This window comes from Notamacropus eugenii, chromosome X (assembly GCF_028372415.1).
Source record: "Notamacropus eugenii isolate mMacEug1 chromosome X, mMacEug1.pri_v2, whole genome shotgun sequence".
NCBI classification, from domain to species: Eukaryota; Metazoa; Chordata; class Mammalia; order Diprotodontia; family Macropodidae; genus Notamacropus; species Notamacropus eugenii.
In genome coordinates this window covers 466,452-481,914 of record NC_092879.1, presented here as the reverse complement: position 1 = coordinate 481,914, position 15,463 = coordinate 466,452, and the positions used below count along the sequence as shown (strand labels likewise).

Here is a 15,463-nt window from a genome sequence, read left to right as displayed (position 1 = left end):
ACTAGTTGATAATGGTGACAGCATATTTTGCACTTATAACAGCCTTTTGCCTCCAAAGAGGTGAAAATAGCTCTTCCTATATGATCTCCTTTATTCTCAGGTTTTTTTTTACCAGTGTTTTTGTATGTATGGTGGTGCACAAATATACCAAAAAGCTTTAAAATGCTCTAAGTTTTTTCCCAGTCCTTTTGTATGAACAAGCTTACTTTTGATCAATCATCTCCTATTTAGTCTTGTAGGCATTACTTTTTTAAAAATTCATCATAAAAGAATAATTGAAGTTAAAAGGCAGCAACACAATAAAGCACCTGACTGAGTATTGGGGAGGTAGAAAGTCTCTTTTATTCTTCCTTCCTTTTTTTGGAAGCAATTGGGGTTAAGGGACTTGTTCAGGGTCACACAGCAAGTATCTCATTTGAACTCAGGTCCTCCTAACTCCAGGACTGGTGCTCTATCCACTGCACCACCTAGCTGCCCCAGTTCTAGTCTCTTTTTGGCATGAATTAGCTGTGTGGCCTTGTGCCAGTCTCTGTTTTTTCAAGTCTTCATCTTCTCATCTGGAAAACAAGGGAGCTGGACTAAGTATAATTTAAGTATTAACAATTGTTCGATTCTATATTTCTTAATCTAGTTTTTCCTTAATTCTACGTTCTCTTTCTCAATCTTTTCTCTCACTTGTTCTAGTTAAGAGCTATCTCCTCACTTTCCTTAATTTAATAGTCATAATTTGGTCCCCTCCTCAGAATGACCAGAGTTCACATCTGTGCAGACACTTATACACTATGTGAACCTGGATGAATCACTTAAGCTTCGTCTCTCCTAGTAATATTTGCTGTAAAATGGGGATAACAATAGCACTTGCCTCACAGAGTTGTTGTAAAGATCAAATGAGATAATTATAAAATGCCTGGTACATAGTAGGTGCTTAATAAATGTTTGTTTCTCCAACCCCTCTCTTTATACATGCTACAGTCTAGCCAAAGTAGACTAAAACATTCTCTGTCTTGATGATTCCAGTTAATGCTCTGGGAATGGATGTGTGGAACAATTCTTAATACGTTAATCACATGGAACTTCTGTTTAGCATTCATAGCTCTTCATAACTTAGCTCTCCTCTACCTTTCTGATTTTCTTATACCTTACTCCTTAATCTGGTGATGCTGGTCTCCTGGCTCCTCCACAAATCAAACACTCCATCTCTAGGCTCCAGGCATTTTCTCTGGCTTTCCCCATGCTTGCAATGTTTTCCTTCCTCAGCTCCACCAGCTGACTTTACCTGGCTTACTTTAAAATCCCACCTTCCAAAGGAAGCCTTCCCAAACTCCAGTGCTTTCCTTTTGTTAATTATCTCCTATTTATCCCATATATAGTTTTCTTTGTATAGTTTTGTTTGCATGTTGTCTCTTTGGTTAGACTGTTAAGCTCCTTGAGGGCAGGGATTTTATTTTTGGCCCTGTTTGTATCCCCAGTGCTTAGCATAGTGCCTGGCACATAGTAGATGCTTTAAAATGTTTGATTGATTGATCTTCCTTTTTCCATCTACAGTGGTACAATAGAAGGAGTGCTGGGCTTAGAGTCAGGAAATAGGTTCAAATCCCAGCTTTTGTAATTATTAGCTCTATGATCATGGGTAAGTCAACTAACCTCTGAGTCTCAGTTTACTTATCTGGAAAACATGAATAATAAAACTTGTACTATGTACTATCTACTTAAATCTTAAAGTATTACATATACATATTATTTATAAAACAATTAAAATATCCATTACTTATATTCCATGTATTCTATAATTCACAGATTCCTGCATCAAAGCTCTAATAGTTGACCATCATACTAACTGACCGACATATCAGTGTCTCTTCTTAGTTCACCTTAGTTTAGGGCAGGAGTGGGGAACCTGTGACCCCAAGGCTACAACATGGGGCCCTCTAGGTCCTCAAGTATGGTCCTCTACTGAGTCCAAACTTCACAGAACAAATCCTCTTAATAAAAGGATCTGTTTTGTAAAATTTGCACTCAGCCTAAGGCCACACCCAGGGACCTAGAAGGCCATCAGTACCCTAGAGTTTGCAGGTTCCCCACCCCTCCTTTAGGTCATCCTCACTTCTTACCTAGGCTACTGCAGTGACTTCTTAGTTGGCCTCCCTGACTCAAGCCTCTCCCTGTTCCAGTCCTTCTTACACATTGGTACCAAATGGATTTTCCTGAAGTACAAATCTGACCCTGTCACTTGCCTATCAAGTAAAACCCAGTGGCTCCTTATTGCTTGTAGGATTAAATATAAATGCTTCTGTTTAACCTTCAAGCACTCCACAACCTGACCTCAAACTACCTTTCCATCCTCCTTGTCTGTCACTCTCTCTCCTCAGTGAGCCAGACAAACTGGCCTTTTTTCTGTTTCTCATACCCAACCCTCCATCTCCTTTTGTACCAGCTATCCCCCATTCCTCAAATGCCAGATTCACAACTTCAACATTATCTCTGAGTCTAAATTCTTCCTTTCCTACATATCAAAGAATTTTTCAAAGAACTAGGATTTTGGAAAGACCTGGGATTCTCACTGGGGAGCTCTTGGTTGTCAGTTCTCTGCCCCATTTTACCTCCCCAACATCTCTCTGAGATGCCCCTTTTCTTTACTTAAACAGCTAACATTTTAGTTCAGGAACTCATTGTCTCTCACCTGGACTCCTGCAGTAGCAACCTCATCTCTTCTCATTCCAGGTTATCCTACACATTGCTATCAAAGCAGCAATGTATCTACTGGGCAAACAAGTCAGCCTATGTTAGGCAGCAAGGCACCCTGAGGCAGGGACAGGAGGCAGTGTGTGTGATATGAGTCAAGGTGGCACCACCATCATGACCACTGACTCCAACTACTGACCAACTGTAGTCACAGCCACTGAAGACCCAGAATATAAAATTCTGGACATCAAAGTCCTTGACATCGACAAATGGTTCTCCATCAGATATGTGGCCTTATCACTGCAAAATGATGGTAGAGAAGATGTATCAACCACTGTTTGCTGTGGAATCCTAAGGACTATGGGATCTTTCCATCTGACTTGCAGCTGAAATTTCCAATGCATGCATGCATGCGTGTGTGTGTGTGTGTCTGTGTGCACACATGTGCGCATATGCTCTCCCAGTAGAAGGTGGGCTCCATAGAAGAAGGGACCATCTTTGGTTTTCAATTGGTATGAATGTGCTTAGTACAGAGCTTTGCACATAAGTACTTGTTCATTCATTCATTCATACCCACAGCTGTAAGTCCTCATTTTACAGTAAATTCAGGGGCAGATGCAGCATTTGTGAACTTTCAGCAGTTCAGCACCTACTTAGCAAGAAGAATTTGTTAAACAGGAAGCTACCACGTAGGAACTGGAGTAAGCTGCTTCCCTGTTCTATCCTGCATAAGTCCACCCTTATCCCTGCTGGGGTCTCTGCTTCCCTACCTCTAGGGTGGTGCCCCAGAATCCTCTCAAGTGAGGGAACATTTCATGAACTTCCTCTGGACGTTATTTGTGATTCTTACCCAGGCCACAAAAATTCCTAACTGTAGCTCCTTAGATATCTTCAGCCATAGGAGGCTTTTTGGTGAGATGTCTGGCAGAGTTATTGACCAAGTAGACACTCTTGCTTTGGCATCCCCTTCTCATGCATTCTTTTCCCACATTATTTATAGGGTGAACATTCAGTGAATGTGTCCCTTTATTTTAATGGTCAGAGAGCTGACTCATTATTTTGTATTGAATCCAAGACACTGCATTTGTTTTTAAAAGAAGAACATTCCCAAGACACCTAAGATGTGTGAACAAGAACTGATTTCATCAGAAATTTGTGTGCTCAGGAAATGTAGTTTTAACACCAAATTCAACAACAGGAGAACAGCAGTAACAATGATTTTAATTCCTTTCTTTGACAAGATAGGCTGAACTTCAAATAGTTATTCCTAACAGTAGCCAGATAGGCGTGAGTGAGTTAGGGGGTTTGTTTATACAAAGTCAAGGACAAGAAAAGGGTTTAGGGGCTTGTCCAGGGCCCCAGGAGGGAATGCTTTGTACATCTTCATGACCTCACTAGCCTTCTGGGTGGTCTCCCTGCCTCAAGTCTCTCCCTAGACTAGACCATCCTACACTCAGTTGCGGCCATGATTTTTCTAAGGCACTTGTCTAACTAGGTCATCCTCCTAGCTAGTGTGCTCCAGTAACTATTACCTCAAAGATCAAACATAAAATCTACCACTTGGCTTTTCAAGCCTTTTATAATCCCCTAACTTGCCCTCTAGTCTCTTTACTCTTCATACCTTCTCAAATACTCTATGATCCTATGACTCTGGCCTATCTGTTATTTCTTCCAAAAAGAGGCTCCATCTTGTCTTTGTGGTTTTGCTAGCTCTTCTCAGTGCCTGTGAAGCTCTACCCCCTCACCTCCACTTCCTAGTTGCCAGTGAAAAACAAGTCAACAGCTTGCTAAAGGAGACTCAAAAAAATGCTGAAGAAAATAACACCTTTAAAAATAGACTAACTCAAATGGCAAAAGAGGCCCAAAAAGCCAATGAGAAGAAGAATGCTTTAAAAGTAGAATCTGGTAAATGGAAAAGGAGGTTCAAAAGCTGAATGAAGAAAATTGTTCTTTAAAAATTAGAACGCAGCAGATGGAAGTTAATGACTTTATGAGAAGCCAAGAAATTACAAAACAAAACCAGAAGAATGAAAAAATTGAAGACAATGTGTATTTCTCATTGGAAAAACAACTGACATGGAAAATAGATCCAGGAGAGACAATTTAAAAATTATGGAACTACCTGAAACCATGATCAAAAAAAGAGCCTAGATATCATCTTTGATGAAATTATCAGGGAAGACTGCCCTGGTGTTGTAGAAACAGAAGGTAAAATATATGTTGAAAGGATCCACCAATCACCTCCTGAAAGAGATCCAAAAAGGGTCCTAGGAATATTGTAGCCAAATTCCAGGGTTCCCAGATCAAGGAGAAAGAAGAAACAATTCAAGTACTGTGGAAATCCAATCAGGATAACACAAGATTTAGCAGCTTCTACATCAGGGGATAGAAGGCCTTGGAATATTATATTCTAGAAGTCAAAGGAACTAGTACTAAAACCAAGAATCACCTACTCAGCAAAACTGAGTATAATACTTCATGGTAAAAAATGGTCATTCAATGAAATGGAGGACTCTGAAACATTCCTGATGAAAAGACCAGAGCTGAATAGAAAATCTGACTTTCAAACACAAGAATTAAGAGAAGCATGAAGATGTTAACAGGAAAGAGAAATCATAATGGACATACTAAAGCTGAACAGTTTACATTCCTACATGGAAAGATAATATTTGTAACTATTGAAACATTTCTCACTACTTGGTAGTTTGAGGGATTACACACACAGAGACACACACACAGACACACGCAGACACACCCATATACATTCATACATACATATATATACATACATATATACATATATATGTATGTATATACACACACACACACACACACACATACACAGAGAGACAGAGAGAGAGACAGATAGGGTGAGTTGGATAGGAAGGGATAATATAAACAAATAAAATTATGGGGTGAGAGAGGTACATAGTGGGAAGAGAAAGGGAGAAATAGAATGGGGCAAATTGTCTCTCATAAAAGAGGGAAGAAAAAGCTTTTTCAATGGAGGGGAAAAGGGGGCAGGTGAGAGGGAAAAAGTGAAGCTTACTCTCATCACACTTGGCTTAAGGAAGGAATAGCATGCACACTCAGTTTGGTTTGAAAAATGTATCTTACACTACAGGAAAGTAGTGGAGAAGGGGATAAGTGGGGTGGGGGGAATGATAGAAGTGAGGACAAATGAGAGGAGGGAGTAATTACAAGCAACACTTTTTGGGAGGGGCAAGGTCAAAAGAGAGAACAGAATAAATGGGGGGCAGGAGAGAATGGAGGGAAATATAATTAGTCTTTCACAATATGACTATTATGGAATTCCCTTGCATAACTACATATGTATAGCCTATATTGAATGGCTTATCTTCTCAGTGGGTCTGGGTGGGGATGGAAGAAGGAAGAGAAGTTGGAACTCAAAGTGTTAGGAACAAATGTTGACAACTGTTTTTGCATGCAAGTGGGAAATAAGAAATACAAGTAGTGGGGTACAGAAATGTATCTTGTCCTACAAGAAAAGAGAGAAGATGGGGATAAGGGAAGGGAGGGGTGTTATAGAAGGGAGGGCAGATTGGAGGAGGGTGTAATCAGAACGCATGGTGTATTGGGGTGCTAGGAGGGGAGAGATGGGGAGAAAATTTGGAACTCAAAATCTTGTGGAAATGAATGTTGAAAACTAAAAATAAATAAATAAATACATAAACAAATAAGTAAGTATGTAAATAGATAGATAAATAGACAAAATATGAGAGAATGAAAAAAAAAAAAAGAGAATTCATCTCAGACCAACCTGCCCCTCCCAAAGAAACCCAGGACATAATAAAAGAAAATAAAGGGCAGATAATGAGATGTTAAAGTAAATATAAAGATGCATCTATGATACTCTATTATTTTACATAGTCAGAAGATAGTTTCTTTGAATTGAAAAAGGAAGTTGGCCAGTAGCTTAGAGAAGATTAACCGTGACAGCCCTTAAAGAAGCTGTTTTACATTCAGTCCAGGAACAAGGCGGCAGTTAAACAAGAACTGAGGTCCTGAGAGGATATAAAATCTTTGATTCTCTCTTAGAGGGGTACAAGAGGAAGGAATTCTCTCTCTCCCCCTCCCTATTTGCCTATGATACTTTGAAGTCAAGTGATTTGACTAGTAGGAGATCCCCTATTCATCAGGAAACAGAGATATATATTCTCCAGACAGACATGGAAAAAAAAAAAGAGATAGTCGTATGTGAAGAGGAGAAATGTAGCACCTTTAACAGGAAAAAGAGAGAGGTGACTATGTACTCGAGAAAAACACGCCCTGGCAATAATAATAGCTAATATTTATACAGTGTTCTAAGGTGCCCACAGTGCTTTGCTTATATTGACTCACTTGATTCTCACATTTGCCTCTAAGAAAAGCAAGTCTGAAAGAAGTTAAGTAACTTTCCCAAGATCACACAATTCATAAGTCTGAGGTAGGATTTGAACTCAGATATTTTTTATTATAACTCTAACAATTTAGTCACTGTACCATCCAGATGCCTAACCTAGCTAAGCAGCCTGCCAAGTGGAAAGGAGAAGCATAAGGACTCCAAGAGGAATGAAAGGAATTCAACTTCCTTTAGTTCTTGAAGTGAGTTGCCCTGGCTACAGGTGTTTCCTACAGGTGTGTCCCACAACAATTATGGTCTAAGTTTGTACCCACTCTTCCTTTGGATGTTATGTGTATTAACACAACCTAGATTTATTTACTTTCTTTTTCTTTCTGTGGCACATTAGTAAATGCTTCCTATCAACTAAAATGTGTCTACGGGCTGACTGTTCATAGGAAACCTATTAATTTGGGCTTGCGAGCCATAGTGTTTGGAATATAGACTCAAAAATTCCCTAGAACCTGTGAGTGGTAGGTGTCCTCTGAGGAACCAACCAAGGAGCTGGAATACAACTTGGGGAATATAACTACACCTATCTGAAGGATTTTTTCCCTCAATTAAAGGATTACTCATTATCCAAATTAGTAAAAGTTTTTATATTTCATTTTGCACCATGGCATATATAACTTTTCAAAACATGCTTTTGTTATTGTCAGAAACAAGTTCTTGAAATCATACCAGACTGAAATAGTATTAGAAGAATGAAGTCCAGATTAAAACCATATGATGAAAGAGAGAAGAGTGGTAGAGAGGAAAATTACAGGAACAATATATATATTTACAGAATGATAAGAGAAAGAAGTACAAAGGAATAGTAAATTCAGTTATATGCAACTAATCAGGACTTTTTTTTAAACAAGACTAATATTTTTCAAGAAATGCAATGAGAATTCCTGTTATATGGGCAATACAAATACAAACCACCCTAAATTAGCCAGCACCTAAACTGAGGTCCTTATAAGAAGATTTAAGGTAATGAATTGAAAAGAAAAGCTTATAATTAGTAAATCACTCTCTGTGTGTAAATGGCTGATATTTAAAGACCTTCAAAATGTTATTCTCTTAAGGGTTCTAGAAATTACTCCTGAAATCTTATTACACAGTTGATTTCCACTGTCAAGAAAATATTTGCTTACCAAAAGGATAGACTGTAGCCCAGTCCTTATTCAAATCATCACAAATCCCAATCTAGCAGAGAATTAGTAAAGTCCTACAATAGAGTAAAGGAAAATAGGAGAATAAATTTTATTGACTCTCTAATTAAGAAATAAAAAGATTATGTACAGCTCAAATACTATATGTTACTACTGTGTTAGGTGCCTTAGTTTCGGAAAGAGTCATTCAGGATGTAAATCAAACCCTTGATTCTTTTTCAATCTCATCCACCTGAATTGCTGCCTAGTAAACCATATGCAACTTTGTAAGTCCCCTAACTTAACATATCATATTATGAAATGTGGTTTGTGATGAAAGACTATTTCATTCTAAATCATATTTGCATAACATTCCTTCAGTTTAATCTCATCAACAGTCATGTATGAATTCATTATTTAAGTTCAAGAGCATTTTAACTAGAGGTGGAGGACCTGGGTTTAGATTTCCTCTTCTACTTAGTAGCTGTGTGACTGGATAAATCACTTCATCTTTCTCAGTCTCTGAAGGTACATCTAAAAAGATAAGAGTTGGACCCTCATTCTTTTCAGAGCTCTTTGTAGATCTGAATCCATGATACTAAAATCTAATTGTTTCCCACTTTCACTCAGTTCTGCATGATTACACTCAATATTCTACTTGAACCTACAAAAGCTCCTATAAAGGTGTTCATAAAAGTTCAAAAATGCAGTTTAAAAAACACAACATAAAGCAACATGAAGACTTGGAAAGCTGATTTATCATAACAAAAAAAATGATTCAAGGGCAACAGTTTGAAGAATAATTCAAATGAAAAACATAACATTTTTAGAGAAATGCCAGGGCAAGTGATCACTTCTCAAGGAATCCCATTTAGTCAGAGCTTTGGGGACATGAATCTTCAGTTTCCCCATCATGACACATCTTCCACTCACTTTGATGGTTCTTCTTTTTGACAACAAAGTGCACAGGTTAAACAATTTTAGGGCCAAATAATATTTTACAGATTGAATGGTGATGCTTTTAATTTTCTCTTCCCTTTTAAAAAATCACTATCAAGGGTCAATTTTCTTTCAGTCACTTTCCTAATAAGGATGTAATCCAGTCTGGAAAATAAATACTGTGCACTGAATAAAAAGAAAACCTTCCAAAAATCAGGGAATATGAAGAGAGACATTAAATTGCCTTTCTGTCAGGATGGACCCAAACAGAATTGTATAAAGCTAGTATTCAAACACTAAAGGAAGACCTCTAAACACACTAGTATGTTTCAGTTAGGAGAGACCTCTAGTACGTTTGTGCTAAAGCTCCGTGGGGGGGAAGGGGGGTTGTGTGCTGTGCTCCAAGTAGAATTAATACACCAGAATCACTGCAGTCATTTTGAATAATCTGATGGTAATTTTTACAAAATATCACACACTAAATTAACCTAGAAATGTCTTTATTATGTTGAGGCCATTTTTTCAGGTAGCATCACATGTTTTTTATAAGCAAACATCGAACTTTATTTTGTGATTCAAAGTTTAAAAATTCCATGTGGTCACCTCCACCAAGTAATTATGCAAACTTCAAACATATCTCCTTATAGTAACTAACAATCTTTTTTCAAGGAGCAGTAGGAAGCATCAACCAAATTGTTAAAGTCAGTGCATAGTCTTGCACCCCAAGCACCTTTATTTCACCAAGTGGTATAAAAATAGTAGCAAAAAATGAATCATGCTGATTGCTCCTTAATTTAATAGATAAATAAAGTGATCTTGCTGTAAAGGACAATAATGGCTTAGCTGTTAGGTTCTACAAATTCTAAAAACACTAGGTACATCCTGGGTTTGGAGATCAGATGTCATTACATTTTTTGAGAATTAGTCTTGAAAATCCTCTGTTTTCTCATCTTCCACATTAAAAACACATTTGAGGTACACAGAGAATGTTTTTCTTTCTAACACACACACACACACACACACACACACACACACACACAGCAGGAAGTCTCTTAAGGAGTCTACTGCTGAGAAGGTAAAAGCATTTTGCTCGTTTTTCATTTGCTAAAACAATCCAAGCCTGCTTGGTACCCAGAGGGTATTCTCAAATAAACGTGAATCTCTGGCTCCCAGCTAAGTTGATTGAAAACAGAAGGCGAACATTCCTTAAAGAATGAGTATGTTAAATTGTTAATGTCTCTCCTCTACCCCCACTCTCCCCACCCAGGGACAGAGGCACGCAGAGACGCTCAGACCCAAAATCAAGGATTTACTCGAAAGCAGCCAGTTCTGTTATCTGAGAGATCATGCAGTATTTGTATCAAATTCCTTTTTCCCACTGTTTTGCAGCTTTTAGAGAGGAAGTCAAAGCCACAGGGATATTGGAGAGTTTCTGCGAGTTGCTCCCAAACTCACAAAGAAGCAACTTTGGTGACTTGGCTCTCGCCCATCCTGCCTCGGGAGCAGTCACGTAGAAAGATATTTTGATAACAGAAGACCGCTTCAGCTACGGTGCAAGTGTCAGAAAGCACAAAGGCAGATGCGTAATAGTCAGGACCTGGCTAGCGGGTGTAATGGGAACAGTGAGAAGTAGTGGGGTGGGTGGATTGGGGAGTGTGTGTGCATCAGTAGACACGTTACTTTCCTTCTACCACCGCGGGTCAAGGTATGGGGATCCCTGAGCTAGAACTATCTGAATATCCAAAAAAAAATGTTTTTAAAGAATCGATTTCACTTTTAACCTGACCTTCCAATAAAAAAACCATTTTCTGGTATTGTCTTTTCGGGCTAGACGCGGAGTGCTTATTTTAGTTCCCGCGGGGAGTGGGAGTGGAGGGAAAGGAAGCGCACACAACCCACTTCAACGAAAGTGGGGGGAAATAATCTCCGCTCCCCGAGTAGGGGAAGGGGTGGGATCGGAGCCAAAGCGCACCTACCCTCCCACCCGCCCAGGCCATGGGGGCAAACCAAGCAGGACAGGAGGAGAGGAAGCCCGGTCCCTTTAAGGGAACCTTGGCAGACAGGAGAGGAGGCTCCGGCTTCGGGCACTGCAGGTACCTCGGGGAAGAGCGAAGCGCAGCAAAGCCACAGCCGTTACCTGCAGCGCTCACCATCACCACTACCACCTCCTCCTCCTCCTCCTTCTCTTCCTCCTCCTCCTCCCCCACCCCGCAGCCAGTCCCCGCCTCCCAAGAAGACTTCTAATCCAGAGCTTGTGTCCTTCCCTTTATCCAGGAAGGGAGGGAAGAGGGCAGGAAGAGAAATGAGAGTTTTCAAAAACTAAATGAAACGTTTGCACCAAAAAAGGTGGTGGTGGTGGTGGTGGGGTGTAGTCCAGACAGAGGTTGGAAGGAAGAGGGCTCTGCAGGTCGGCCCAGGGGTGCATACACAAGGGACTGGATTTGCACCCTGCACTGCCCGGGGGAGAGGAAACCACACGCGACCGGCTGCACACAAAAGGGAGACCTGGTCCCTCTAGCAGAAAAAAAGAAAGAAAAAAAGAAAAGAAAAGCGCCCCGGAGTCCCTTCCGCACCAGAGCCACAATGGAGCCTTTCACGGAGTTTTCGGGGGCACTGGGGAGAACGACAGAAGCCGGGGAGCAGCGCCCAGCACAAGCCAGGCGGCCTCGGACCCGGGGCCTCCCAGTGCGAGCCTGCTGGCGGGGGGAGGTGCGGACCCCGGGGGCAGATGGGACTGCCCCATGGGCCATCTCCGTGGAATTGGCAGGGGGTGTTTCGGAGCGATAGACGGGGAGGGGAGAGGAGAGGAGAGGAAGGGCTGATGGGGGGCTGGTGGAGCGAAAGCACGGCTGGGGTTTAGGTGCGGGGTGGGAAGCGGGGTAAGTGCGCGTCCAGGAGAGAGCTGCGGCCGCTTGGCACAGATAAGGTTCCCAGAGCAGCCACCGCCAGCTCCTGGGCACCACCGAGATCTAGAGGGGCATCGCAACCCACGCTCGCTGGGGCAGCCCGGCCTGCCGCCCAGCACTCCTTTCCCGCTCCTTTTCTTCTCCAGCTGGCTTCTCCTACGTTTGGTGGAGGGAGCCCAGGAAGGAACCAAGAAAGAAAGGGAAGGAAAAGGAGGGAAAAAAGGTCTGGAGGAAGTGGCAGCCGCCGCCGCTCATCGCAGAGGAATTTGCCAACCCCACCGTGGCTGGATCTGTGTGTGCGAGAGTCTGGAGCGCTCTCTCCCATGCCTGGCACGTGTGTAAAAGCCAGTTGCGCCCATAGTCCCAGCCATACCCTCCTTAGCAAATGGTAACAACCCCAAACCCTCAGATCTTACCTGAAACACTGAAGCACAAAGTCTCTCCAAGTCCCCTTCCTTTCCTCTCCCCCTTCCGATTTCTCTCCCAGCGATCTGCTCAGCTCGCTACACCAGAGAGAAATGCAATAGCTTGGCTAAGGTAGACAGAACAAAGCACAGAGAAGAGTTGCTCCAGAGCTTTGAAACCCTTCAAGGCAAGGATCAGGATACAATTAGCTCATGCTTCCACCTCCAGTCTAAATCAATCTGCAAAATAAGACTTAAGTCGAATTAACTGGTCACACGGGTTGAAAACTAATCTCCTTCACAAATAAAGTTGTAGATATACGTATTTATAAATAGACATAGAGATACAGGGATTTTTTCTTTTGCGATTTTTTTGGGGGGTGGAGAACCAGTCTCATTTCAGCCTCCATCTTGCTTTTTACTCCCTTCTTGCACAGAAAAGCTGATTTTAATAGTTGTGATTGGTTTTGAGGTAACGTTTCCTCAGGCGATTTCTGCAAACGGATGGAATGTTTCTTTGCCAAAAGAGGGAAAAGCATCAGATGATGATAATTATAAGGACTGTGAGTTGTTTCTTATTATTTGTATTTACATCTTCCTCTTCTCTTTCCCGAGTTGACCTGACATTGCCATTGCACTAAGTTCAGGCAACTTGTTGATTAATGTCACCTCCTCTGGATCAGAGGATATGTGATAATTTGGCAATAGAGCAACCCTTTTCAGTTCCCTTGGGTATATAACTTCCCAAAAGAGGTGTATTAAAATAAGCACATGGAGTCTGACTTGCCCCAATCAAGTCTCAATCAGTGCCTCAGGGCGATACATAAACTCATTTCAAATGTTCAACCACGAAGAATTGTAAAAACATTGAAGGAGTTACACTGCTGTTTTTTTTTTTTCCAAAATAGCAAATTAAAAGAGAAAATCTATGGAAATATATTCAAGCATCTACCATTCAGTTTCCTGTAATAAATGTTCCCAGAATAACTGTACCTCCTTTCTCCTTCCCCTTCCCTTTTCCTACTCAATGTCTTATCTATAGGGAAGAGTTCTCTTATACTTGCATTATTTGATGGAAAAACTCAGCTTTCCGGGATACTAAGCTAAAGGGATTTGATAATTTGAAAATGTTTTGATGGATTAATGTTACTTTAATTCTTACCTCTTCTACTCATTTTCGCTTCCCTTTCTTTGAGAAGTCTTTGTTCAAGATGATTGTGCTTGGGCTGTTGTTATCTTAATTTCTTTGTAGTTAGGATGGGATGTGTTGCTCCTTCGTTGCTAAAAAAGAACATGCCATCAGAGAAATAATGACATGACTTGCACTGAACTTTGTTTTGCGTGAGGGAGGGCTGAGCAGATCACCAGCCTCACTTCTCCCCTGGAGCCATCTGAATCCAGTGATCAGATATTCATCAGCATGAATGGAGATGACCCAGGAGGAGGCAATTGGGATTAAGTGACTTGCCCAAGGTCACACAGCTAGTGAGTGTCAAGTGTCTGAGGTGAGATTTGAACTCAGGTCCTCCTGACTCCTGCACTGGTGCTCTATCCACTGCACCACCTAGCTGCCCCAATTAGGATGGGGTATTCAGTTCATGGGTCACCTCCCGTTAGTGTCACATACTTGGAGGATATTTTTTAAAAAAATCATCCTTTGCCTTTAAGGCAAGCCACTGCTCTAATACCAACAAAAAAGGAAGGTCTGATCTTACTGCTTGAAAATATAGTCACTTTTCAGACTGTGGCCTGATTATCATAGGCAGGGGAAAGGGGGGTTGTAGGAGTCTTTATTATTTAACAGGAATACTATAACATAGCCTTCTGAGTTGAAAATATCTACAGTTTTATAATTAAGACAAGAATGATATCCAAAATAAATAGACACACACATACTACAAGTATATTACAGCCTGGGATTCTGAGTGCATACATGTAAACATATACATGTGTATAAACATACACACATGCACACACACATATATATCTGCATGTGTATACATATGCATAGGGGGCAGCTAGGTGACTCACGGAATAGAGAAATGGGCCTAGAGTTAGGAAGACGGGAGGTTAAATCCAGCCTCAGACATATACTAGCTGTATTATCCTGGGGAAGTCACTTACCATGTTGGCCTTAATCCACTAATGAAGGAAATGGCAAACCACTCCAGCATCTTTGCCAAGAAAATCTCATGGACAGTCTGGTCCATGAAGAGCTGGACATGAGTGAACCTCTACACAATAACAACATATGTGTGCATATATGTATGTCTATACACATACTAAGTAAATGTATATGCATGTGGATAGGTATGTTAGTAGATATAGACACATACTCAGAAACCCAAGCAATAGCCTGTCACTATTTACACACACTGTCTGCCCAAATGTACACACACAGACACATACATTCAAATACACATGGAAAGCTAAACTCTATATCATGATCTCCAATTGAATAAGTCCATAAATTTTGAGTTTAGGTCTAATTAAAAGTTGACCTTTCCCGTCACTGATAGAGAAGATATAGAAAGTATAAAAATGTATAAGGAGAAAAGCATCCAAAAAGGAATACCTCAAATCAATTGTAAATTTTCATTTTCATTTGGAATAATAAAATAAGATAACCGTATTAATACAAGATATGACTAAAAGTAGTGTGACATTTTAAAACTAACAATATAGAATTTATACTTTATATCCAAATGAGTGTTTGAGCTTTCTTTAAAAAAAAAAAGCCATGTCAAAAACTATACCCTTTTCTCAATGATGACAAAAACATTTTTGTCTAAAGATCATTCTATTTAAATAAACACAGACACACACACACACAGACACAGACACACATACACACACACAAAATCCCTACTCTTTAGTGGTAGTGGTTCTCCATACTTTCACAATTTAATATTTATAAACAATTGAAATGATTCAGAACCAATTTCTGTGAATAAGGTTGGGAATCAAGTTGGGAGATATCTGTTACTGCTCAAA

General features: G+C 40.5%; 1 long non-coding RNA gene across 16 annotated transcripts in view; it reads right to left on the bottom strand.

Moving 5' to 3' along the window:
• Positions 1 to 319: 319 nt before the first annotated feature.
• The window catches only part of LOC140516072 (uncharacterized), a 40,129-nt gene continuing 24,985 nt past the window's right edge, over positions 320 to 15,463 (bottom strand). For 9 of the 16 annotated variants that reach the window (XR_011971278.1, XR_011971267.1, XR_011971271.1 and 6 more), the window contains 4 exons: positions 13,632 to 13,750; positions 12,482 to 12,597; positions 8,224 to 8,297; positions 320 to 557 (listed from right to left, as the gene is read on the bottom strand). This is a non-coding gene — a long non-coding RNA (uncharacterized lncRNA). Of the gene's footprint in view, positions 558 to 2,680; positions 2,983 to 8,223; positions 8,298 to 9,002; positions 10,761 to 11,363; positions 12,222 to 12,481; positions 12,651 to 13,631; positions 13,751 to 15,463 lie in introns of those variants that run through there. The other 7 variants (XR_011971265.1, XR_011971266.1, XR_011971264.1 and 4 more) reach the window with 7 other exon arrangements.